Source organism: Diadema antillarum, unplaced genomic scaffold (genome assembly GCF_040938485.1).
Source record: "Diadema antillarum isolate AM-2024a unplaced genomic scaffold, OU_Dant_1.0 scf00000155, whole genome shotgun sequence".
Taxonomy (NCBI): Eukaryota; Metazoa; Echinodermata; class Echinoidea; order Diadematoida; family Diadematidae; genus Diadema; species Diadema antillarum.
This window is the reverse complement of record NW_027271044.1, coordinates 440,804-468,402: the sequence shown is the minus strand read 5'-3', so window position 1 is coordinate 468,402 and position 27,599 is coordinate 440,804. Positions and strand designations below refer to the sequence as shown.

Sequence of the window (27,599 nt, the reverse complement as noted above, 5' to 3'; positions counted from 1 at the left end):
AGGTACACAGGTAGATGCAACAGACAGGCTTCTGTACCATTGGGAAATAGGTATTTAAATTTTCAGCATGCGTGTACAAGAGTATGAGTGGAAATGAGCTGCTTGGTGGAGGTCTGCGCTCCCTGAGTACTTTTCTAGTGTATGTCTGTTTTTGGTCTTATTCCAGTGTTTATAAATATCCCCCCTCTTTCTCTTTCTTCTGTCTGTCTGTCTGTCTCCCATTCATGCACACACACACACACACACACATACACATCTCTGTTATCTCCAGATGTATAAATCTCATCAGACTAGGAATATGATTCGAGAATCAATTACTTTTTAAGGATGTGCTGGTTAACAAACTCATCAAGTAGGCTGTTCTTCTTTGTATTTGACTTGACTGTTCCTTTTTATATCCATGGAGGATAGAAAAAGGTATTGATGTCTCAGTAGAAGTAATCAATTACTTTATGTTAAGATTTATCTTTCTTCTTGTTACTGAGATGAAGACATGATATGAGATAAGTGAAAGAAGTGAGGAAGAAACTGATACTTTCTATTTTCGTACCTACCAGTATTATTTTCAGGAAGAGATATATGTGAATATTGAAACTTTTGCTGGTAGGTCTCATAGGAAATATGTTTCCAGTGTGCTTAAAATGATTAAAACACAGAGACACACACATGCATAATTATACACATTCATTACTCTCTCTCTCTCTCTCTCTCTCTCTCTCTCTCTCTCACGTTCTCTCTTTATATACCGTGATATGTGTCTATGTATTATATGTGTGCATATGTATATATATTATTTGCATATATTGACTAAACATGCACATATTTACCTATTACACCTAGAAATGTTACATTCTTTAATTGTAGCACAATCTGTCAAGCAAATTGAGATGTACATGTATGTATATTGGAATTGAATGAAAATGTAACCAATGAAATCAATGAAGCAAGTCAACACTATTAATGTGTTACATTCATGTGCTTTGTGAGCCATCTATGCTGTTCAGCAAGGGCAATTACTTTTCAAAACAGTTATGGCTTTGTGAAATCGTCACTTCATATTCTTTGTGAAGGTGTAGTGTTGTAAATGGGGAAAATTTATGCGAAGGTTGAGTTTTCAGATGAAAGTCTACAAATCATAAAGATACTCTAGTACAATGTACTGTACATCAGTTGCCCGCAGAAATGTGCCATATGGATATTCCATACCATTGGTAAAACAAGCCCCAAAAGTAGATTTCATAGCGAAAAAATTGTCAATATTGCAGCACCTATTTTTCGAGTCATTTTCACCCATTTGGCTTTCTTATTAAAAATCAAGATGAATTTTCAGACAAGATTGCGTTGTGGAATGACTGTGCTTCTCAGATTTCAGTGATGCAGTAAATAAACCAATCAGACAACAACAAAAAAAAAAACATAATTGCAGAGCTTATGGCACCCACAAAAAAAAAAATAGTAATAATAGTAATGAAAACACAAAAGAGAAGAAACAGCTGATCTGTAGCTCCATGTCTGGTTGCGGCAATTACACATGTGGAATGGATTTGAGGGTCTGTCTTTGTGAGCAGCTGGTGAGGAATTTTCAGCCACGCCCACCTGTTGCACTGTTTATATCCGCCATAGGCGGAGTTTCCAGCGAAGGTGTGAAGTGTTCCATTGACATGTGTGCCGACAAGTGGAATGCTCGACAGGTTTCCGGTAAGACCTTCCTGCAGATCCAAAAATAGGTATTCCCATCACTTGGAATTCAACCGTCACTTTGAGCGCTTTCACACTTGCGGAAGAACTTGTGTTTCATGATCCGCAATTCTGAAACGTGTTTCTAACCATGTTTTGAGTTTTGGGATGCTTGGACACTGAAAGGAATCTCCTCACTGACTACTGACTGCATTTGGCATTCCATACGTCGGCTGCATTACCGGGCTCACATGGGTAAACAATTCCCCATAGAGAAGTGTGTTAAAATTCAAATTTCAAAAAAACTATGTAAAATAGCTAGGAGAAATGAGGTGTTTCATCTTCACTAACCTGGATAAGTGAGATATATCCTTTCAGACATCAAATTTCCAGGGTGGGTTCTTCTGCTCAAATTCTGTCCAAGCGTCCGCAAAGCCAGAGTACGAGTTCTTGTCACTCAAAAAATCACCTACATGTATTTTCCGTACACGTACCCAATGAAATATAGTCCCCTCAAATTCCATTAGAAGAGCTTTCATCTTCCAACCAAAATGCAGTTTGTAGAGGAATTCATACTCAATATCTACAGCTATTCGGTTTTTTGCCAAACTACATCATTGACTTTAATCAATTTTTTTCTTCATTTATTTTGGTATCTTTGGTACGAATTTGTGAAGGGGTCTGGGACAGTCCATTTTATTTACAGGTGTGAGCCCTATACCAGTACATCTCCCTGCAAGGGGCCTACATTCTACAAGCTTTGCCTTTTTAGTGGGTCCCTCCATTTTTCAAAGTTTGCATATTGTTATTTCATCTTTGTCAACCTGCAGTTTTCATGACGTGTTATTACTACAAGGTTCCACAATTACATTCTTCTCAGTTTACTTTGTTATGCTTATTTACCTTATTCTCTGTTTAATACCAAAGGAAGTGAAATGTCTATGTTCTTTTCGAAAAAATGAAATGAAATTTGAATTTGAATTGAATTCCTAACCTGTCAATCATTCACACAGCTCTCTATGCATTTATACTTCTGAGGTAATGCCTATACAAGGTCTAGTCAAGCTTCATCCCTTGCATCGTTGTACATGTTGGATGGTTCAGGTTACAAATTTGTGCCCCAAATTGAGCAAAATTAGGTAGGCAAATGCCTCCAAACCACAATTGCACAAATGCAATTTCTAGAATAAGAAATGCACTTGGTAGGAACATGATTTATAAAATGGGTTCAAGAATGTAGCCAATTGGAGGCGCTGAAATGAGTCACGTGTGCGTGCATTATTTTTTACGATCATGCACGGCCTGACGTCACAATGTTTACACTAGCAGTGCGCAATCAATCATTTGTTACAAGTGCATCACGCGCTACTATAAGCGCTGTCAATCCTGTAAACAACTTCTAGTTCGGGCTGCCAGCCAGCCTTTCTTGTGCATAACATGTGGCGTACGTATACTCTTATACGTACAGTACTTATATGTGCGGGATTTCCGAGTGCGACGCGTGTAAATGTTTGGGACGAACATCTTCGGACATCTTGACTTTTGAACGAGTGCTACATGTACTGATGTAGCTGACTGGTATTGACCCACAAAGGTACGTGAAAAATGCTGTTAGTTTTCGACCCATTTTATAAAACAAATGATGCACAGGATTATTTCGTGGCGTTAGTGAATGTGCGGTGCACTCTCGAGTATTGAGCATCATTTGTATATCATTCAACGAGTTTGCTTGCAGACTTAGAAGAAAAACCTGACAAGTGTGAAACGTGGTTCAATATTGTCTATGTGGAAAGATTGGTTTATGCTGTTATGTACCTGGTCCTGGTAAACAAAACAACCACCAAACGAACAAACATACCAAACACACACACACACACACACAATGTTTATAATGTGACCATTACTGCCTTCTAAAGCATACAATTTTTTCATTGTCGCTGTTATTATTTCTCTTCTGCCAAACTTGATATGGAGAGGGATATCTGGTGTGGCAATAGAAAAAAACAAACAAACTTTTAACCAGAGCTCTGTTGCATAAAAGTTGAGATCAAACATAAGTTAGAAGATGAAACGTAAGTCTCTGAATACTTGCTTTTGATCGGCCGACACCTGAGCTATATTTGATTTTCTGACTTATGCTTGATTGCATCTTTTTATGCAACAGGGCCTTGTCACCAGAATTGAGAAAGTAATTCTGTACATTTCCAGCCAACCTGACGATGTTGACACGTAACTCAGCTTTGCCACAGAGACAGAGCCATCACTCTCGGTGCATTAATCATGTCCCATTTGACCCCATTACACTAATTAATTGGCGTCATGCTTCTTTCCCTTTTTTTTTCACTATTGAGTTACCCTGCTCTGTTTGTTTGGTGTTGTTTTATTTTGTTTTGTTTTTTAACACAAGGAGCTACTGTTGATGATGAGCATAATATCAATGAATTGTAACTGATAACATTGGCACCAAGTCAAATATTGGATGTGTAGAAAAATGGTGCGTTTCTAGAGGCAATTCTCAATGTACTTCAACTTTATCCATACCAGTCTTGAAACAAGGAAATGAAAGAGAAAAAAAAAGAAGTAAAGGAAACCATGATTGATGCATTGCATACATAGTAGTTAATGTTAGCTTGTCATCTCAAGCAGCTGTTGTGAAATGGAGGTCTCATGTGTGAGAGATATGCAACTCTGCAGACTTATACAGGATCCTACTCCATTCATTCATCGCAAAGAGCAGGGTGCGTGACCCCGATTAAGTGGTCTCGCCTCACATCATACTGGACCCCATGGAAGACCAGCTAGTGTAGTCGAATATATGCTATCCAACCATCTTGTCAGATGGAAAATGAAACAAAACATTCTTCAGGCCACTAGAAGACAATTTTGAATGTTCCAACCAAAAAATAAAGGACATTTGTCAGTAGTTTATGTCTGTCTTGAAAGCTTATATGCAGAGAAAGAATACCGGTATGCAGAAATTTGTGCATTTAGTCAGTTTGCCTCAAATCATTTTGAGCATACTTCCAACTAAAAAAAAAAGGACCTATGTCATTAGTTTATGTTTATCTTGAAAGATTTTACGCAGAAAAAGAATATGCAGAAATACAACCATTTAGTCAGTTTGCCTCGATATTCTAGTGTTCGCTGTCAACACAACTAATAGCAACAGAAGGAAATAGAGAGTAGCATGTCCATTTCCTTCTGTGAAGATGAGGATATTTAAGCCAAAGCCTGACAGAAACTATCCTGATGCTCCCTAACTAATCAAGTATGTTTCGATGGATTTGTGTGAGGCATAGATGCTTTGGCATACATCCTGATCCACAAGCGGTGATGTCTCCATAGTATAATGTTGGCTCTTCAGATTTCAGCGAAAGCATAATAGTAGCAGCAGTGGAAAGTGCCATCAGAAGCTCGTAGATATGCCTTTACCAAAATAGTCTGCATTGGCTAGGGTGGAAAGGTGAGACGATGATTGTCACAATGGAATGCCTGTGAAGTGTCGAGGGGGAAACTCAAGACCCGGGGTCCCCTTAACCCTTCCAGTGCCAAGAATGGTATCTAATTCTCCCTTGGAGGTGAGCTGGAGGATGGGTGTGTGGCATTGTTGTAGTTAGTGCCGAGATAACCTGGCTGCCATCGTTGATGGCATCAACGGAACTTAAAGCGGAGCTGCCAAGTCTCCCTGATTCTGTAGGAGTCTCCCTGAAAATGTCTCAAAATCTGTGCACGTGTTAATAAGAGAATATCAAAATCTCCCTGATTTGGGAATTATTTTCGCCCATTGAAATGCATGTAACACACAGATATCTCCCTGATTGTGGTACGGAATCTCCCTGATTTGGATGTGGGAATGTTGGCAGACCTGCTTAAAGCAGGCTGTCTAGCTCCAAATAATATTTGTTTGTTGTTGATTTTTTTCGGGGGGGGGGGGGGAAGGTTGGTTGTTGGCAAGTTTTCTTCATCCCAGCAAAGTAATCTTTGGATGCCATGTTTCCTGTGTATGCGAGGAACACTCTGGGTATGATCAATAATCAGTGTTTTAAGATCTCGATCATAAACTTTTTTTTTCTAAATTTCTTTTAAAGTCGTGTCTGGATTGCCCATGAAAAGATTCAAACCTCTGCATAGATATTATAATAATCTTTTGATAATGTACTGTTCCTGATCTGAGTAGACACCTGAAGTTAACATGCTATACAGGCGAGTAATTTTTGTCTCGCCCACCGGAGGTGAAGGCGAGACTAAGGGATCCAAATGGCGTCCGTCCGTCGTCCGTCTGTCGTCCGTCACAAATGTTAAAGTTTACCTGCAAGACTCTCTTATGATGCATAACTTGGCAACTGTTACAGCAATGGCAGCCACACTTGGGTGATAGAAGCACTAGGGGTACCTTCATGTTATGGTGTTGTCAGAGGTCATGTGATGATGTCAAAGGTCATTTGAGGTCATATATTAAAGAGTATGTGCAAGACTCTCTTTTCTATGTTAAAGTTTACCTGCAAGACTCTCTTTTGACAAATAACTTCACATAAGTTGCTTGGATTACAACCTAACTTGGGTCATAGATGCACTGGGGGTACCTTCATGTTATGGTGCCGTTGGAGGTCACAGGATAAGGTCAAAGGTCATTTGAGGTCATACGTTAAAGTTTACTTGCAAGACTCTCTTATCACATGTAACTCGACACATGTTGCTACAATGGCAATCAAACTTGGATGATGGATGCACTGGGGGTACCTTCATGTTATAGTGCCGTAAGAGGTCACATGATAAGGTCAAAGGTCATTTGATGTCATACATTAAAGTTTACTTGCAAGACTCTCTTATCACACGTAACTCAGCACATGTTGCTACAATGGCAATCAAACTTGGGTGATGGTAGATGTCTCTTGGGAAATTGAAGGTAACCACAAGGTCAACGGTTACAGACAGGGGTCAACGAACTTTTAGGGCCCAATGTTAAGTTTTTAGGGCGCATTTCGTTTATGGCTCAAAACTTTTGATCCCTTTGTCCGTTTGTGACCAAACTTGGATGGAAGATGTCCCTTGGGGAGGTGAAGGTCGTCACAAGGTCAAAGGTCACAGACAGGGGTCAACAAACTTTTAGGGCCCAATGTTATGTTTTTATGGTGCGTTTTGATTGTGGCTCATAACTTTTGATCCCTATGTCCGCTTGTGACCAAACTTGGACGGTAGATGTCCCTTGGGGAGTTAAAGGTCATCACAAGGTCAAAGGTCACAGAAAGGGGTCAACAAATTTTAAAGGCCCAATGTTAAGTTTTTATGGCGCGTTTCGATTATGGCTCATTACTTTTGATCCCTTTGTCCGTTTGTGACCAAACTTGGATGGTAAATGTCCCTTAGGGTGTTGAAGGTCACCACAAGGTCAAAGGTCATTAGCAGGTCAATTAACTTCTGGGAGTTATAAAAGATAATAATTCCTTGTACGCGAATGGGCGAGACACAATTTGGCGATTGCCTTGTTAATCTTCTGTTTCTTTTCTCACTTTTTTGTGTGTCTGTACAAAAATATGAATATTTTTCATATAATGTTCTGAGCATCATGGTTTGTATTTGTAAAGTTTTGGCACAAATTGTTTGCTAGTGTGAGAAGCAAAAGCTGAAGCCTATCCCAGAAGAGAACGTATTGCACGTCCAGCCAAGAACTCTAATTATGTACTGGTATGTTCGACATGAAAATAGTTAGTTTGTTCTTTTTGCCCCACGTGATGGCATGCTGTTAAAAGAATGTGATAAGTGTCTATGAGTGCAGTTTTGTCCTTAGATGTGTGTCTTGCATGCTGAGTGTTGAAGTGAGCTATTGGAAAGCAAAGAGTTGTCCTACGAAGTGTCAGAGTGCTGAGACATGGAACAGCTGTCTCCTCACATTAAAGGACAAGTCCACCTTCATAAACATAAGGATTGAGAGAATGCAGCAACGTTAGTGGAACACATCAGTGAAATTTTGAGGAAAATCAGACAATCTGTTCAAAAGTTATGAATTCTTCAAGTATCTGCGCAGTCACTGCTGGATGAGAAGACTACTACAGTGTATGATGTCACATGAGTAGAACGATATGAGGAAAATATAAAGAGAATTCCACAAATTGTCTTTTTTGTTAAAGTACACATTCCCTTGACTCGCTACTGACATATGTTAAGGGTCTGAAAGAGGCAAGTCAAGTGCTCTATTATTATGCAAGAAAAGTTAAAATATGTTTTCATCCAGCATTGACTGAGCAGAAGCTTCAAAATTCATAACTTTTGAATGGATTGTGTGATTTCCCCCAAAATTTCACTGATGTGTTCTACTGATATTGCTGCAGACTCTCTATCCACATGTTTATGAAGGTGGACTTGTCCTTTAAGTTATGGATAAGAGCTGAGGTACATAATTAGCCTTTGATGCCGTGGCTTTGCCCCGTGTATATACGGATTGGTTCGTTGTCGCAGCATTCTGATTGTGCCAGTCACGACCATCGCCAGGAGGGCAGGTAATGTCTCATTATGTTCGCATTACGGGGTGCAGACGATGAAGTATGTGCCGCCGCCATCACCGCTGCTGTCCCCGCCACTGCCGCTGCCTCCCTGCATAGGTTTCAGCACGTGGGTTATGCTCTCATTAGCACCAATGTCACGTTTCCGTGTCTGGCCTGGGAGTGAGGGAGATTAACCACCCCACCCCTCCCCTCCCCCCCCCCCCCCCCCCCCACATGCAGTATTCATGTTCACTGTGTAAAAGGAATGTGCACTTTTTATGGGGGCATTTACATTTAAAGGGGGCAACCTGGATGAGGATGAAGGGATATTACAGTACATGAGTGTTGATAAAATAGTAATGATGTTGCTGCTTAATATACCCTAGAATTAAAATGATGGTAGTGATTGATTATGGATAAAATGGTAGTGATAATGATATTCAGGCCAGTAATGATAGTAATGCTGATGATTTCTGTGATCTAATCATAATGATGGTGATGTTGATGACGGTGATGGTAATGATCATCAGCAATAAAGTTTGTTGATTAATGATGATAAGGATCATGATGACAATAGTAGTGATGATAACGATGATGTAGAAAATTATTGTTTTGTTATAATGATGCCCTATGATAGTATGAATAGTAGTGGTGATGATGATGCAAAGTAGTAAAAGACTTTGTTGTGCTTGTGCCCATGTATAGTGTGAGTTTGCAGACAATTGTTGATTATTATGGGAGATTTGGACTCAGCCATCATTTTTGCCAGACAAATTAGAATATCAAGTGCACTACCAGCATAGCATTTAGTGCCATCCACTGTTGCTAAATTTACAAATTAATCATTAATGGCTTATATAATGTATGCATACAAAGAATTCAGTGTTTCCTTATTAACTTATATTCATTCATATATTTTTTATTTATTTTTATTTATTTATTTCTAATCTTTTGTCAGGGTAGTCCATTCACCAATAAATAGTGGTCTTCCATGGAGCCCTGAATAATATTGATAATATTAATAATATTAATAATATTGACCATATTAAAAGTTATAAGCATCGTTATCATATTAATATTATTAATATTTTTAATATTAATAATATTGATAATATTGATATATCTCTTTATCAAACCATGTATTCATATTAATCTCATATTGCAAGTACCTTTTTATAAAGAAAACTGCAGATACACTACCGGTACTTCTCTCATTTTGGTGTGTGAACAACAAACAAGATATTCAATAACATGAAATGACAGATTGACTAATGCAAATGGTATTTCTTTTTCTACCTAATGTGATAATATCAACAAATGTTATGATACAACACACAATTCCATATGGTCATTAGTGAGTGAAGAAACGCAAGTATAAAGAGGAACAAGAAATTTGATAATGTGAGGATGTTCATATCTTTCTGGAGGATAAAATGTTTATAGAGTGGGGGAAAAGTAAAAATATGATATAAAAGGTAGAAGGAAGCAACATAGGGAAGTATCCCAAAAGTTTTCACTTCTCATGTGTGTATTTATGTGAGAGTGTTTGTGTTCCTGTGTACACGTCTGTGCTTGTGCAAATGTGTTTGAATGTTATTTGTATGTATTTTTCTATCTTCATGTGCATCATACATGTGTGTGTAAGTGTGTATTATATATGTCAGTGTGAATGCCACTGATTCCCAGCATGTAGTATATAAGTGACGTCGTATTTCACTGCAACATATGGTATCATGCTGTATAGGTTATTCCCATCAACCCCTCTCTCTTCATGTCAACTCTTCTTTCCCTCTCTCTCTCTCGCCTTTTCTCCTTCTCTCTCCTTCCTCTCGTACAGACATATATACATTCTCTCTTCTACCGCACATAGGATGCATAAAAATCAACTCACTTCTGGCATGGAATTAAGGTTTCCAAACAACTCTCAGGAAAATATGGGCATTTATGGGGTTAGAAACACTTTTCTGAAATGCCCCAAAAAGTGCAATTGCAAAAGTGCAATTGCAAACGTGTTTGAGCCAGAACTGTATTTCGCTGCTCCTCGGGTCAAACTGCGCAATAAAGCTGTGCAGTGACAAGACCTCCCTCTCGACTTACAATAGAGATGATAAACTCAGCAACTTGAGAAATACAATCCGAAAGGCCTTCGCAATCGCGTTTTTGATAGTGGGTATTAAAACGTGTTTCAAGCATTGGAAAGATGATAAGACCAGCCATATACTGTATACACCATATATCTAGTGAGTCTTAGGGTGTGTTTATGCTCAATTTGCGAAGGCAGAATCAGCGTTGATCAACGCTGATTCAAAACGCTGACTCAAAACGCCATTCACGGGAGCACTGTTTATGCTCACTTTCTTCAAGCCTTGGAAAGAGTGTTTGCGATTGCTTCGCTGACCTCAGCAGAGTCAGGTCAAATAGGGGCACGCGCTGCGATCGGTGGCCTGGCCTGAGAGAGCAGCTGGGAAAGACATGCGTATGCACAGTACATGGGAAAACTGCACAGGCCAGGGTAGCTGGCTGGCCAGGCGCGCGCTTTTTCACGTGAACCGGAAAGGCGTTTAGATTACGTCACTCTAAACGCGTTTAGAAACGCTGTTGCGTTTATGCTTCCCCGTCAAACGTGATTATTCAGAAATGCCGATTGTAAACACACCTTTTTGTGCATTTTGGATCGGCGTTTTGAATCAGCGTTTCTGTCGAAGTGAGCATGAACGCAACAGCGTTTTGCACTAATCACGTTTCAAAATGCTGATTCTGGCCCGAAAAAGGGAAGCACAAACAGGGCCTAATTCTTCGCAAATCGAGACTTCCCGACAATTTCGCAAGTGGTTAAATTCGCAATAGTGGAGTACAGCACTGAATGGAAAAATTATACACTTCACCACATTCATGTCGGGATCAGAGTTAATAGAATTCGCATATTTTTGAATTTGCAAATAGCACCTGACTCACGAAATTTGCGAAAATAAAAACCTCGCGAAATATTCGGCGTATACAGCACACATGTACTCTTCTCGTCCTGTGTGCAACAGGGCCTCTCCCTCTAACACATTTCTCTCTCTCTTTCTCCCTGTTTCTGTCTCTGCTTGCAGGGGTGGTGAGACAGACCCCAGGGATGCAGTCCAGGGTGGGGCTCGGTCCAAATCAACCTCCAGCAGCGACCTCACACTCTCGAAGGTCGATGGTGAGAAGGAGGTGGAGGAGGAGGAGGAGGAGGAGAAGGAGGAGAAGGAAGAGGAGGACAAAAAGGACGAGAGGTCACCAGAGGTCAATGCCGATGTTTCACTGGATGCGGCATCTGGGTAGGCCCTATTTATCGAAGTTCTAATGTTCTACTTTTTCTCTCAATACCTGTCGTCCTCTCTTTCATGAGAAAAAGAGCAATCTTTAAGTTTGTATGTCTGCATAGATGTCCATCTGTCTTGTATATCAGCTTTCTGTGTGTGCATCTGTCCTTGTAATCATAAGAGGAAACTCTACCCCACATTCAAGATGTGTATGTATGATAGAAGTGCCATAGTCAAAACTAAAGGGATAATGTAAGTTTCCTCATGAAAGCTATTTTGCATGCTGCATATTTAATACAAAATAGTTAACTTGGACACAGTTACATATATGCAAATTAGATTTGGCAATGATGTAAGTGCAAAGAGATTCTACGGTCTACCCATCATGACCTTCTTTACCCAGATGTGTAAATGGGTACCTGTCTCTGCTGGGGGTAGTAAAAGTTGCACGAGTATGTGAGGAAAATTGTACACTTCACAGGGTGCCTCAGGTAAATAACTTTTAAGTAATATTATTAGTGGTAATATGTTAAATGCTGCTTGAACTTTTCAAACTTTCATTGTGTATGTGTGTGCTTGTTTTTTTTATCAATATTGCAGAAAAATAATGAATAATACCAGGCCAAGTTTGAAGAAAGGAAAAAACCTGTCCAAACACCCAGAGATGAAGGATGTTGGAGATCCGGAAGACATAAATGATAAACAGGGTAAAGAAAGAACTAAAAGGGAATCGAGTTCCGTGAGAGATGCGTCGATCTCACCGCCTCCACCAGAGGAAGATGGCAAAGATGACAAACTGGGGCGAGTAAATGTTGAGGGTGAGGGGGAGATTAAGGTACCAGTAGGAAATATTAAGGAGGAGAATGATACCAAAGATGAAGACTCCCATGACATCATCAAGACGGGAGGGGCAAGCGATGCTGATGGCAGTGTCAGCTCAGACGGGGATAATGCTGGAGGAGCGCGAGAACATCCGACAAAAGAAGATGCAGAGAGAATTTCCCCGCAGGCAGATAGAACCGAAAGGAAAGATGAAGTCCAGAGACCAGAGACGGGAGAGGCTACCGGTGGAAGCGTGGTAGAGAGGATAGATGACACACGGGATGTTGAGAAGGAGGTCGCAAGCATCCCAGGAGCGACAGAACCTCGGGAGGAGAAGGCAGTGGAACAGAAGGAAGGCAAAGGTTCTGATCAGGCAAGGGATGGAGTGGATGGACCGGCAAAAGAAGGAGAACAAAAGAAGGAAGAGGAGCAGAAGAAAGAAGATGAGGCGAAGAAAGCGGTGGAGGAAGATGAGCCAAAGAAGATTAAGGAGACCAACGAGACAGTGCCCACGGATGTCGCGGCAGTTCCCACGGATATCACGGCAGAAGATGGCGCCAGGCTCGAGAAGAAAGATGAGGAAAAGGCTGCTGAGAGCGTTGAGGGGCAAGTTCCCAAGCCGGAGGAGGAGGTGGATGATGAAGAGGGGAAGGGGGAGGAGAAGATGCCCTCCTTTGACGAGTGGAAGAAGAAGAAGCTGGAGGAAACTCAAAGTCTTGACAAAGAACTAAGTGAGTATTCGTACCAATTTTGTAGGCACAGTTGTATCTTCTCTCAATCTTTCCTTCTCTATCCGACCATTCCTCTTTTATTCTCTCCCTTTTCTCCATCCTTTTCACTCTCCTTCTTTCTCTCCATTTGCTCTGTCTCTCTCATTTCCTGTGTCTCTTTCACTTCCTGTGCTTCTCTCTTGCCCTCCCTCTCTCTGTTCCCGTTTTCCTTGTCCTTTCCTCTCAGTATGTAAGTTTGTAGCCACGTTTATCCACAACCAAATCATGAACTGCACTGGTCCACTACTTTGTAGGTCACAGTGGGCAGAGCACGCAGCAGAAGTTCAACCTGAATGAGAACAGCAAGAACCATGCCTCGGCAGATTGCGGGGCCAAGATCCTAGGCACCAACCCCGAGGCCCAGAGCGCCTCGGCCATCCTCAACATTAACCGGGACCTCTACATGCTGAATCCATGCCATGCGAGCAGCATCTGGTCAGTACTTTCTTGTAATAATTTTTCTCATGTTGCTGCATTCACTCAATCCACATATATTTTTTTTTGATATCATTCCCTTTAAACTTCACATGAGTCAAAGTCACATGAGACCAAAATTGACTCATTCAAAGCCCCCCTTCCACCCCCCCCCCCCCCACAAAAAAGGTCCTGATCTTCTGAAATGCATTCATGTTCACTAAATTCCCGCTGAGTCAAAGTCACAGAGATGAATGTCAGAAAAGTTGAAGGAAAAATCCAGCCTTGCAGTGATGGCATGAACTGTTGTTGTCTTCTCATCCAACAATGGCAACATCAAAATATTAAAAATCATAACTTTTGGACGGATTGTCCAATTTTCCTCAAACTTCACTGATATGTTTTACTAATATTGTAGCACTTACTCAATCCATATGTGTATTTGGTTATCATTTTCCCTTTAACTGTATTTAAGTTATTCATATATTCAGCTATTTACAAAATAATATTGGGCCTTTTTGGAAGATCTCCAAAAGTCCTGCCAGATCTTTCTGGATGTATGTTGTGCATTAACTGTATGTACCAGTCCTGAATTGTGAGCATGTTCAAGACGAGTTAAGTGAATGGATAAAATTATCATAGAAGCTGAAGGAGAAGTGAGAAGGGGTTGAAAGAGTCGTGTGAACACACTCCTGTTTTGATACTGAATAGTTGACTATTGTTAGATTATGACTGATTCAGACCAGGATCACAATAGAATGATGTCTTTCTGTTTTCATTGTTTGATGGGGAGATCTTTTGGGGAAAAGTAGCAACCAAATAATGTTGCTAGCCACTGTCAGTGAAATGACGCACTTGGTGTGAAATGGTGAAATGACTGCTGACTTTTGATGCGATCTGAATACATCATCTTTCTTTACAAATTTTGTTTTGTTTTGTCTGACCTACAGGTTTGTTGTGGAGCTGTGTGAACCCATCCAGGTTAAGCTACTTGAGCTGGCCAACTTTGAGCTGTTCTCAAACGTGCCAGAGAGTTTCAAGGTTTCCATCAGCGACAGGTCAGTGACTCCATCCAGGATGGAGAAAATCAAACAGCTTTTGTGCACTGGGGCATAGAATAAGAATTGAAGTTGAATATGATATATTCTCTCATCTGTAAAGAGGTGCATAGCAGGAGACATACTTGTACTTGTAATGCCTCACTAAAAACAACAACAACAAAAATTGTTTGAAAAGAAAGAGCATTATTTTTTAGAACTAATATTGTGTTTTGGAGTAGAATGGTCTCCATTGTACAAATATCAATATTTCTGTGCACTAATGCATTGAGGTTGTGGTTTATTGTCAAGTGGTTAATGATTTGTGGATATTGATACTTTAGTTTACAAATGCTGACTCAGCCCGCAAGCGCCAGCTGAACAAAAAAGAAAATGAAATGAAGTACATATATGGCAGTAGAAGCATCTCATTTTTAATGCACTTGATGGAACATATGTCACAAACAGGTCTAATACATAGAGTGTAGCTCATTTTATAATAGAATCATATATAATCTCATGGATGTCAAGGAACCTGTGTTATTGGACATTAATGTCTCTGCCATTCATACCTAGGAGCTGTGTGAATGAGATAGAGTCATTATATAAGTACACAATATATAATCGGCATGTTATATTATACCAATAATATTCTCTGTCCTTCTCTTTCCCCCCTCTCTCTCTCATTATTACCTCCAAGGAAGGAGGTTATGTTTTCACTGGTGTTGGTTTGTTTGTTTATTTGTCTGTCTGTCTGTGTGCAAAATACTGGTAATTCAACAAGTTATGGACGGATTTAAATGAAACTTGCAGGAAAAATTGATAATTACACAAAGAACGGATGTTTCAGTTTTGGTAGTGATCCAGGGATTTCTATGGAATTTTAAAGGATTTTTTTTTTCATTTTTTCAGATAGGTACAGTGAATTGGGGAGTTCAAGCTGTGCGTATTTGAGGTTTGCATACATGTCAGGCGAGCACTGCACAGCTGGAAACAAAAGATTTCTATATTGGGAAATTGGACGATTTTCAGCATGTGTGTATGGGTGGAAATGAGCTGTTTGGTGGAGGTCTGCGCTCTACAAGTGCTTTTCTAGTTGTCTGTCTATCCCTGTCTATCTCTCTCTGTCTGATTTTTCTCTGCACGCAGTGTATCTCTGGCAATGATTTTTTCTTCTCTCTCCCTCATTTTGTGTCCTGCTAGGTACCCAGTGAGGGAGTGGCATCTCCTTGGGACGTTCCTGGCTAGGGATGAGCGAGCCCTCCAGAGTTTCCCCATCAGCGAGGAGATCATGTTTGCCAAGTACATGAAGGTTGAGATGCTGACCTTCTTCGGCTCGGAGCACTTTTGTCCCCTCAGCGTTCTCAGGTGAGAACCCTGTCGTTTGAAGTGTCCTAGAAGGCTGTACTGTGTCACCCCTTTCACACTGTGTCACACTCTTGTCACGCAGTATGTATCCCACTTCTTGATACTGGATTCCATTTCTTTCACACTGTGTCTTACTCTGCATAGCGTGTGCTTTACTTTACTGTTTATCTGTCTTGCCTCCGTCACATAATTTTACTTCTTTCATGTTCTACCCTTTTCGTGTGTCCAACTTTATTTAAAGTGTGTCGCAGTCCTGTCCCACTTTGTTCCACACCTTTCACCCTGTGTCCCACTCCATTCACACTGTGTCCAACTCCATCACACTGTGTCCTACTCCATTCACCCTGTGTCCCACTCCATTCACACTGTGTCCCACTCCGTTCACACTGTGTCCCACTCCTTTCACACTGTGTCCCACTCCTTTCACACTGTGTCCCATTCCTTTCACGCTGTGTCTCGCTCCTTTCATACTGTGTCCCACTCCATTCACACTGTGTCCAACTCCATCACACTGTGTCCTACTCCTTTCACCCTGTGTCCCACTCCGTTCACACTGTGTCCCACTCCTTTCACACTGTGTGTCCCCACTCTGATATCTGACATACTGTACTTTAGATCAAACATTTGCATTTGCACTGTGCAGTTAGCACTAAAATTATGTAATGCTGTCAAGTCATTGAAATCATATAAAAGTTTTCAGCACACTACATATGCACCCACTTGGGAGTGTAAATCCACAAGATTTAACCTCCCATTTGCTGCTGGCATCCATGTTTTGTCTTTATTTGACATCTGCCTGTTTTGTGTCCCTCCATGGGCCTTCTAACAGAGTCTTTGGTACGAGCATGGTGGAGGAGATTGATGAGGCAGAGGGAGACAACAGCAACCATGGTGCTGCATCACTAGAACAAGGTGAGAAGCCCAAATAAATTTGTATATTTGGGGGGTCTAGGGCAATTACCCCCTGGGCAATTACCCCAGACCCTTCCCCTGACCCTAACCCTAACCCTAATCCTAATCCTGAAGCTTATCCTAACCTTAACCCAAACTCTAACCCGAAAACCTAACCCTAAGCTTTACTCTAACCTCATCACTAACCAGTATTTAGCCGGGGGGTAATAGTCCTTAGGGGGTAATTGCCCTGACACGATGTTTAGCACAAAGTCTAACCTGTCTTTCACCTAGCAGGGTTTTTGTTGCTGTTGTTGTTGTTATCTTTGTTTCTCTGAAATGCAGCAAAGACCAAGGCTTTTATGACGAGTATACACAGTAACTCGACAAACGATGTAGAGATAATGAAATAAAAGAAGCAGTGGATATTATTCTCAAATTGACAAATATTCACTAAAATGAGACTAAAGTGTGGAAATTCACTTCAGTTAAAAAGAAGATATTCCTAGTTTTGTGTTGGATTCACAAAATTGTCAGATATACAAAGTAAAAATCCGTAAATTCCTTAAGGTTTTAAGTTTGAAAACTTCATCCTGTGTGGTGCCAATAGACGTACTCCCTGTTCACCCGACGCCACTGGCTGAGGACATCAAGGGGAATGGAATACTGGACCATGCCAAGGATGCTGTCTTTAAGCTGGTGGAGAAGGCTGCCAAGGTGTTCACAGGCACCCAGACAGATGAGGAGACGTTCGTGGACAATGTCACAAAAGAAGACGCCACAGCTGTCCCTGGGTAAGGCTCCTCCCCCTTTGATAAAGTCATGGGCAAGGTCAAAGTTGAAGGAAGCTGGATGAAACCTTTGGTGGTTTTTTAGCTCACCTGAGACAAAGGCTCAAGTGAGCTATTGCGATCGCTCTTCGTCCGGCGTGCGTCGTGCGTAAACTTTTTACATTTTCATCTTCTTCTTGAGAACCCCAAGACCGATTTTCACCGAACTTGGCAGGTAGCATCCCTAGGGGGATAGGATGTCAATTTGTACAAATGGGCACCATGGCCCACCTGGGGGGCCCCAGGGGGGCCCAAACACCCTAAAATTAAGGAATCTTTAAAAATCTTCTTCTCTAGAACCAGAAGTGGTAGGGCTTAGTTGATACTATGAGTAAGTACATTGATGACTGTAGTTTCAAGTTTGTTCATGGGGAATCAGGGGTGCCCCCCTTGGGACCCAGGGGAGGGGGGGGTGGGGAGGAGTCCTAATGGGGCCTAAATTGTACATTTTCATCTTCACTTTGAGATTGCCATGTCTGATTTTCACCAAACTTGGTAGGTAGCATCCCTAGGGGGACAGGATCTCAATTTGTTCAAATGGGCACCATGGCCCGCCTGGGGGACCCCCAGGGGGGCCCAAACCCCCTAAAATTAAAGAATCTTTAAAAATCTTCTCCAGAACCAGAAGTGATAAGGCTTAGATAATACTATGAGTTAGTACATTGATTACTGAAGTTTCAAGTTTGTTCACGGGGTTAGTGGAATCAGGGGTGCCCCCTCCCCCCCCCCCCCCCCCCCCCCCCCTTGGGACCCAGGAGAGGTAATGGGGCCTGAATTGTACATGTTCACCTTCTTTTTGAAAACCTCATGATGAATTTTGACCAAACTTAGCAGGTAGCATCCCGAGAGGGATAGAATCTCAATTCCTTCAAATGGGCACCATGTCCCTTTTGGGGGGCCCCTAGGGCCCCCCCCCCCCCACCACATTAAGGAACATTTAAAATCTTCTACTCTAGAACCAGAAATGATAAAGCAAAGTTAATACCATGAGTTTGTACACTGATGACTTTAGTTCCAAGTTTGTTCATTGCAGATCCAGGGCTGCCTGCCCCCCCCCCCCCCCCCCCCCCCCCCCCCCCCGGAGTTGAAGGGGGGGGGGGGATCCATATGCAGACCTAAATTTCCAATGTTCTCAGGTAAGAGTGTGCAAGAATGCATGGAAGGTGAAATTGCGATACTCAGGTGAGCGCGTGACCCCCGGGTCTCTTGTTTGTTTTGTTTTTCGTAAATTTGTATGCAATTTTGTGATTGTTGCGCAGTCATGTTAACTGAATATGATGAAGAAGCTGATAAATCTTGCTGAAGGCTGTAACTGTTCCTGCACAGATTATGGGGTGTGTGGGACCAGTGCGCACATCATCTGGTTAAAAGTAGACACATAGTTTTCATGTCAGTTGTGCAATAATCCGGGATCATTCGACAATACATATTTTGCATGATATGTTGCACATATGGTCTGCAAAATTGCGAAATATTCCAAGTTATTCCACTTATTTGACATAGGACTTCTAGTCCACATTTTTTTGAGGACATTAGCTTTGCCTGTCAATAATAAAGTACCACTACTGTAAGCCATATATGATTTTGTTCAATGAAAAATTATCTGATTTAATTTGATAAGTAGTTTTAACTTCTAAAGAATGTGTTTGTGAGGTAGTGAATATGTGAAAATTTTTATGTTACTTTGTTGTCCTGTATATTCAATTTACACAATTGTCACATGGATTAGTTCAAGCTCCATTGGGATGTTTATATTGAATTCATTGCCACACAAAGCTGAAAATAGACCTTGTGATGCGTCTACAAGCAGTCCAATTCCAATATTCTTTCATCTCTCCTTATCGCTCCAATATCTCTCCTTGACCACAGTGATCTCCCAAAAGAGGAGTCATCAGGAAAAGCAGCAACCCGTTCGAGGAGTTTGAAGATGCCTTCTCTGCTGGTGGCAATGATAGCTTCAAGGAGACACGCGATGGGTGCAACGGACAGGGCCGTCTGCTTTCAGGAGAACTACTCCACCCACTTCCAGCACTGCTGTCTCAGCCTGTTTGCCCACACCGCCGGGTCCATCCTCATCTGCTGCAAGGCCATACGGAGGGCTACAAAGCCGCTGGAAGAAGGCGAGGAGTCAGTGGAGGGGAAGAGCAAGCTCGTGTTGCCGGGGGAACCCGGGGAGATGCCCTCGTCCATCCGCGCCCACGGCAACGACAATGATGCGCACAGAGACCGATACTGAGATGCGCTTACCACCATCGGTGGTCCTAGAGCCGACGCCCTACGACAGCCTCATGGGAGGGGGAATGGTGGACAAGATGGAAATAAGCTCTCCTCCATCTCTCACCCCTCTATACGAAAACATCATCCACAAGCAAGACGGTGGAAGATACTGCTCCTCGGGATGTACTGGCCACAAGCTCGGATTCGCACGGGATGTTAAAGACGGCAGCACCCTTACAGGATGTCGAGAAGGGGATACCAATCAGAAGGATGCAGCAGGGGATAAACCCATTGCATCATTGCAGTCTTCCAGTGAGGGAAATATGGATACCAGTCATGATCCCGACATCAAAGTTCTACCCATCCCACCTCCTCCAACAGAGGATCTTGGAGGAAAGGCAGTGTCAGCTGACGAGGATGCTATTGTGGTTTCTAAGGAAGAAGAATTCAAGATAGAAGACCCGGGTCAGAAAAAGGAAACCAAAGTTAGTAAGCCACAGGGGGACTCCTCTGCTCCCTTGAGTGAAAAATCAGATTCATCCACTTCCTCAGATAAACTCATCCCACCAACTGAGTCAACCAGAATAGCAGAGAAAGACTCCAGCTCACCTCAAGTAGATGCCAAGAGCAAGGGATGCAACTGGCAAGAACAAGGATGCAGCTCCCAAGAAGTTCTCAATAGCTGAAAATGCGAGTGACCAATCGGACAAGAGACGGTGGACAAGGCATCTCAGGATGACTCGACAGTAGCCAAAGACAAAACCCCTCCAACTCAGACTGCCTCAAACAAAACCATCTCACCAAAGACCCAGAAAGAGGAGGAGGTGGCGGCCGACCCGCCAAAGTCCTCCACCCGCCTCGGGGTCGACAGCCACGCTGGCAACGGCAGCATCAACAACAAGTCCGCGGCGGAGGCCGGCAACGAGCGGCACTCAGCGGGAGTGCATCTGGATCTTTCTCCCCCAGCGCTTCTAGCCTCTCGGTCCCCCATGGGGCCCAGAAGGAGTCTGTGCTGATGAGGCTTAACAACCGCATCAAGACCCTGGAGATCAACATGTCGCTAAGCAGTCTATACCTGGAAGAACTGAGCCAGAGGTAGGCAGATCCTGCTTACAAGTACAGGCAAAATTTGGTTATATTAGCACAGATGGAATTAACCCAAATTATAACACACGCAATTGTTTTTCTTTTCTTTTCGTTAACACAAAGAAATTGGGATATGAGAATATGATCATCTCTGCTCACATTTCCTCTAGTCAAGGAATTCAGCCCAAAGGTCCCATTATTGTGGGGAGGTTCCTCACAGTAACTTTTCAGAAATTGCTCTAAATTCTACATGATTCCATAGCATATCCATGCAACAACCTCAAATTATCAGTGTGTAGAAACTGCTGACAAGTTCAATAGTATATTAGTAACATAGTACATCATTAGTTTAATCAGAGCACTCTGTGTATCTCACAAGTGTATGCTCAAGTGCAAGCAAATGCACACATGGAGGTCATGTGAAAAAGTCAAATAAACATAGTCATTAAGGAGAAACACAAGCAGATCTACTCGCGTATTTATCAACCAAATTATGATTTGTTTATATTGGGAATTATGTTGGAATGTTGGTGTATTACAAAAAATTCTCAGTCATACTATCCAAATCCGCCTCTTCAATTTACTTGGTAGGTGGTTCAACCACTGCACTGATTTTGTATGTTGATCAGAATGTGAGTCTGAACGCTCTTAATGTGAATTGTATGCTTTGCTGATTTTCAAAATATTGAAACATGGATGGACGGGAGAATGATTATGGTCAAAATAAGCTGAAATGGTAATGATGATCAGAAAAAAAGAAGAAGAAAGAAATGGTGTAGGCAGGGAACGTCATTGTGTGAAACAAGGAGAAAACTCCTTACCTCGGACAACATCTTCAAGAGATAATGGCGGAATTTCATGTCTTCTCTCTCCCAACCCCACCCCCAAACCAGGTATCGCAAACAGATGGATGAGATGCAGAAGGCATTCAACAAGAAAGTCAAGACCGTCCAGGAAGGGGCGCAGAAGGCCCAGGAAGTGGTAAGTAGGACTGAGAGCCACACCCATCTCCCCCCATCCCACCCCCATCCCCATTCTCCCCCTCCCCTCCCAAACCCAGACGAGGGACGGTTGTGATTGCACTACAAGTCTGGTAACTACTCCAATGCATTAAGGAATCAGATCCACAGGTTTAATTGATCCATATGAAACTACTACTGTAAGTCTGTATACCAGGTATTTATAATATGTGGGATTGACCTGGCATGGTTGGACTGGTTGACACATAATTTGTCATGAAAAGATTGCCCAACTGACTTTCAGGATCAGATTTTTTTGTTTCCGTGCTTTAACTTCCATCTTTACATAGAGAGCGGCAGGTGAGACTTCATGTGGCTGTTAGTTACATTGAATTCTTGGTGACCAAATTCGGAATAAACAAATATCTTCAGTGCCATTTCTTATCAATGACATATAATAGCACTGATATTGTGGCCTCATGCACCAATGTAATTTGTGTTTACAGCACTAAAAGTACCCTCATGTATGGTCTTTACAAGTTTTGTCATTTAAGCTCACTTCTCACCGATTTACTAAATACTGCACAGTCTTGAAATTCATTTTATTTGCATAACTAATCACTTCAATCAAGACTGCAACTCTTTCTCCCAAAAGTACACCTCTCTAGCAAAACTATACTAGTGATTTTAGACCACATCAAATTGTATGGGATCATTGCAGTATTTGGGTGGGATGGATTCCAAAACACGTGACTCCCACGGAGATTAGGGGTATTCGAGCAGAATGTGATGTATGCACATATCGTTTAAGGTGAATGAAACCTGAATGTGTAGCTTTGGATCGAGTGAATGCAGAAATATTAGTAGAACACTTCAGTTAAGTCCAAGAGAAATCAGACAGTCAGTTCAAAAGTTGTGGAAATGTAAATGAAGTTTGATTTTTGAACTACAGAGACAGCAGCAGGCGGACCATATAGAGCGGCTGGAAGCGGAACTGAAGAACCTGACGGTGGCGATGAAGAATATGACCTCGAGGATGGATGGCATCCTAAGAGAGGTAAATGGTCTATGATGCCCCTCACACTTTTCTCCCTTTGCACTTTTCATGCAATGCATCAGGGCAAACATACAGGGACATCTTTGTCTGCACTACTACTGTAGCAAGCAATTGGGTTGTATATATTTCTCTTTGTCTGCCATAGATTGTCATTGCAATATTGATTGCAGAACCATGCCAGAATTGCATGATGGGTAAATTTTTTTAAGTGTTTTCATCACACGTGGCTGGCAATTAGTTTGTGCGATATACATGAGTTTTGTGGATTCTGTAGGAAAAAGAAAGAAAGGTCCTTGCTGACCCTTCTCTAAAAGAGAAATGAGAAAAATATCGACATGGTATTGAGTATGGTGATAATGTAGTGTTGATGTGCACAGCATCCTTTTCTGAGTAGGCACTACTTTCGTTACTCAGCTGAAATTGTATTATCACAGCATTATTTTGCACATTTCTTATGCATATGTCTCCATTTTAGAGCTAAAACAACAAATTCTTCAGTTGTTTGGAAACATTTTTACCTTAATTTCCTCCTCGATCCCACAGGTTGTGGAGCGCCACTTCTTCCTCATGGTGTGTGAGGTGGTCGTCATGCTCCTTCTCTTCACCTACTGCCTCAAGCGGACGAGGAGAGGCGGTGGTGCCGTTGGCATGGAGACCGTCTCCAGCCGCGCCCACAAGCCGGTGGAGGCCGGGGAGTCCGGCCGTGGCGCTGCTGCCGCGGCGAGCAGCAGTCAGAAGCGGCCGGTGGAAGAGGTGGGCAGGAGAAACTCGGACGGCCTGCTGCACGTCCCCGTGAGGGACCGGCTGGGGCTGAGTCCGGGGCTAAGCGCTGGACTGGGCATGCTGAAGACGGACCCAAACATCAAGACAGGTACGGTTCATTGTCACTGATGATAGTAACTACCCTGTTGCACCATGCCTTGTGAGGATTGTCAGCATTCTCTCTCAAGCTCTCTCTGAAAAGATCAGAGCAAATTCTCTTGGTGCTTAAAGGGATGATATAGTATTGGTTGAGATGGGGCTTCGGGTTTGGTTTGTCTGTTTGCAAAATAACTCAAAAAATTGTGAACAGATTTGAACAAAACTTGCAGGAAAAGTCGATAATGACACAAGGAACACATGAATAAATTTTGGCAGTGATCCGGGAATGTCTATGGATTTTTTGAAGGATTTTTGATATTTTGGTGTGTAAGGTCAATAAACTTGAGAGTTCTAGCTGCGCATACTGGAGGTTTACATACGCGCACTAAAGCGCCTACTCTGCTGATGACATAAACAAAAGGCTTCTATATTGGGAAATTGCATGCATGTCGGTGTATGGGTGGAAATGAGTTGCTGGCTTGGTGGAGGTTTGCACTGTCCGAGTGCTTTTCTAGTTTTACTTTGTTTTACCGTACCAAAATACCCTTAACCTAACCCCAAACCCGAAACTCTAACCCCTTAAAAAAAAATCATAAAACCCTAAGTGAGCCTTTGCCAAACCGTGAACCCTGAGCCTAATCCAGAAGTCATATCGTGATGGCTACGAAAATGCACTAGTGCCGCAGAATTTGCCCAGGACTTGATGGCTAAAGCACTGATTTCCCTTTTCATACACACACAGGCAGCTTGGATGATCTTCTCATCATTGGACCCACCACACCCCTGAGAGAGGCCCTTCGACAGGTGAGCTAGTTTGAGTTAGTCACGTGACCAAGGTAGAGTTTAGTAGTCACGTGACCAAGTTAGAGTTAGTCCTGTGACCAAATTAGAGTTAGTCACATGGCCAAGCTAGATGTAGTTACATGACCAAGTTTGACTTAGTTACGTGACCAAGTTAGAGTTAGTCATGTGACAAAGCTAGAGTTGGTCATGTGATTGATTGTAGAGCAAGAGCAAGTGGCTCAGGGAGGTTTTAAGTCCCAGAGGCAGACAGAAAAGGTCCTCGGTTCCAAACTCAGTGGGAGCCATCAATGTTACATGAATGTGAGGGCAGGTGTTCCTCTTCTCACAAAACTCTCTTTCCCTTGGGGTAAGAACATGTTATTAATGGAGAGGTCCTCCCCCCCCCCCCCCCTTCCTCCCGTTCCATCAGGTAGCACTAGAAAGGGATGGAAGAAAGAATGAGATTTACCTGTACTACATATACGTATATAGCATAAAGCACTGCCTCTTAACCCTCTGTGTGCTTTGAGTGGTGAATGACACAGAAAACCCCATAACATTGTACACACTGTCCAAAGTCTATGACACAGAAAGGGTTACCAGTAAAGAGGAGATTCTTGATTAAAAACCTTTGCCTACTGTAAAAGTGGAAATTTTCGCGCATTTCGCACAACCAGAAACTAGCGCGAAAACTAAAGCGCGCGAAATTTTTGATTACCATAATATGTTCCAGTAGTTGATGTCTTGATTCTGCGGAATTAAGAGCAACGCGAAACTCTTCTTACCCTATCGAATGCGAAAAATTAGTCATTCGAATATATTCAGTTTTACAGTATTACACCAATACTGGTTTGTTCAATGATTGCATTGCAGGCATCAGAGCCATCCAAGCAGAAACATAAAAACAAGAACAAAGGGCGGCATAAAAACAACCAGCAGTCTCAACAACGACCAGCATCGGCGTCCTCAGCATATGACCACCAGCCCTCCGGTGCCTTGGCCACATCGGCTTCATCGTCGTCATCATTATCGTCCAGTTCATCCCTCGCATCTCTCTTCTCACTGTCATCGTCCTCCTCGTCATTGGCGAAGACGGGTGCGGCAGCGGCAAAGCATTCCACCGCGGGGCTTCTCTTCCGCGGACCAGCGGGAACAAAGAAGAAGGGGCAGGGAGGAGGAGAGGGCGTGTCCAAACAGGGTACCGGCGGTGGAGCAGAGGGGCGGAAGCGCCCCCCAGAGGTGCTGGGGGAGATGAATGGGGCTCAGCAGGGGAGCAGAGGCACAAAGGTCAATGGCTGGAATGGAGGAGGCAATGGTGGCAGTGGCAGTGGTGGTGGCAGGCAGAGTGGTGGCAACATGGCTGGTGGCAGCGGCGCCAGTGGTGGAGGAGCCGGTAAAAAACAAAACCAACATGTGAACGGATACAGTAGAAGATGATTGTTATATAAACTATGACATTATACAGTATTTCTGCTCACCTTGCACCTCTTTCTATTCCTCCGGTTTTCGTCAAAAGCGGGACAATGTACCGTCCTTTGTATATAGCCCACTTTGTTGCAAGAACAGTAACGAGCATCTGCAATTATTAGTCCTGCTACTTTGTTTTAAAATATTTTCATGTGATTGATGTACACCATTAAATCATGCCAGCACATTGACAAATGCATGCGATATGTGCAAGTGGAGTGTGTATGTTCCCGGAACGTGATTTGTGTGATGGTAGATGAGGGCCAAGAAAATGAAATTGCTACTCACCAAACTTTCTCACACCCTGATGCCATGCTCTCGCTACATCAACCTTTCCCAACCGGTAGCCTTGTGAGATTGCCAAATTGTTAGAAAGAGATGGACATGTTTCGTGGTGATACCCTACTGAAAGCAGACCAAAGTTTACAATTGAGAATAAATTTTGTTTTGCTTGACTGCTACTTATAAGCAGGTAATTGTGGGACTGACGACTTTGAGTCCCATCAGAAGCACTAGGCGTTGAGAATAGAGTACCTTGCATAGGGGCACAACTGCTGCAACCATGGGATACAAACCAGATACGTGATGATTGATAATCAGTGGTCTTATCCACTAATCTACATTGTAAATCACCTCCTCGACAGTGTGTGTATGTCTACAGCATATATGTCATGGATACAAAGCCTTATTGTGGCGGTGTGGCATTATGTTGTTTGCAATAAAGTGTAGTCACGCCCTAGATTCCATAGCAACGGATATGGGGACTGCTCTTGTTAAGCAAGCTGTTTGCATTTATTGCAAATTGCAAATAGTAGTATTTTCTGTGGCAACGATTAAAATATTCATGACAATGATTAAGATATTTATGACTTGAGTAGTCATAACAGGGTAAACTCTCCAGTTGAGAGAATTATACACTGTATGATCTTTCGAAAAGTGCATATAATTTGTAGTTGTCTCTTTTTTTTTTTGCTTTTCCAAATCTAACTCTCTGACATCTATTAGAGAAACCCTATTGTATGCAGTCGCATTTGTCTTTTGATCACACATAATCAGACCTTCAGGGCTTATTTCATATCTGCAAATCACTGTGTCCCGGGCGCAGATTGTTTGAGAATAGTCGCTTAAACAGTTGATTTAATTTCTGCTGATAGCACTGTGTGATATATCTTATAGTATGTCCTTATGATGCACTCAAGTTATGATATGACGCATAATCAGCAACTGTTTGAGAAGTGTCCTTGTGCTATTCCTATTGGATGTATTCTTGTCATCGGTGAATGGCTGAATGTGCATACTGTAAAAGTGGAAATTTGTGCGGTGTTGAATTTTCGCCCATTTCGCGCAAACAGAAACAAGCGCGAAAATAAAAACACGCAAATATTTTTGCTTGCCATATGTACCATCAGTTGATGTCTTGATTTCACGGAATTAAAAACATGTGAAAGTCATTTTACCTGGCGGAGCGCGAACTCACTTAAAAATATCCACTTTTACAGTACTTGTGCAGACACTGATACATTTGTCAGTGGAAGAATCCCAAACCTCTCTAAACCGTAGTTATCTTGTCTGGACTGGCCCTTTAAAT

At 42.2% G+C, this 27,599-nt stretch overlaps 1 pseudogene; it reads left to right on the top strand.

Annotated features, from left to right (window-relative positions):
- The window catches only part of LOC139722022 (uncharacterized), a 56,508-nt pseudogene extending 30,396 nt beyond the window's left edge, over positions 1 to 26,112 (top strand).
- Positions 26,113 to 27,599: the final 1,487 nt, after the last annotated feature.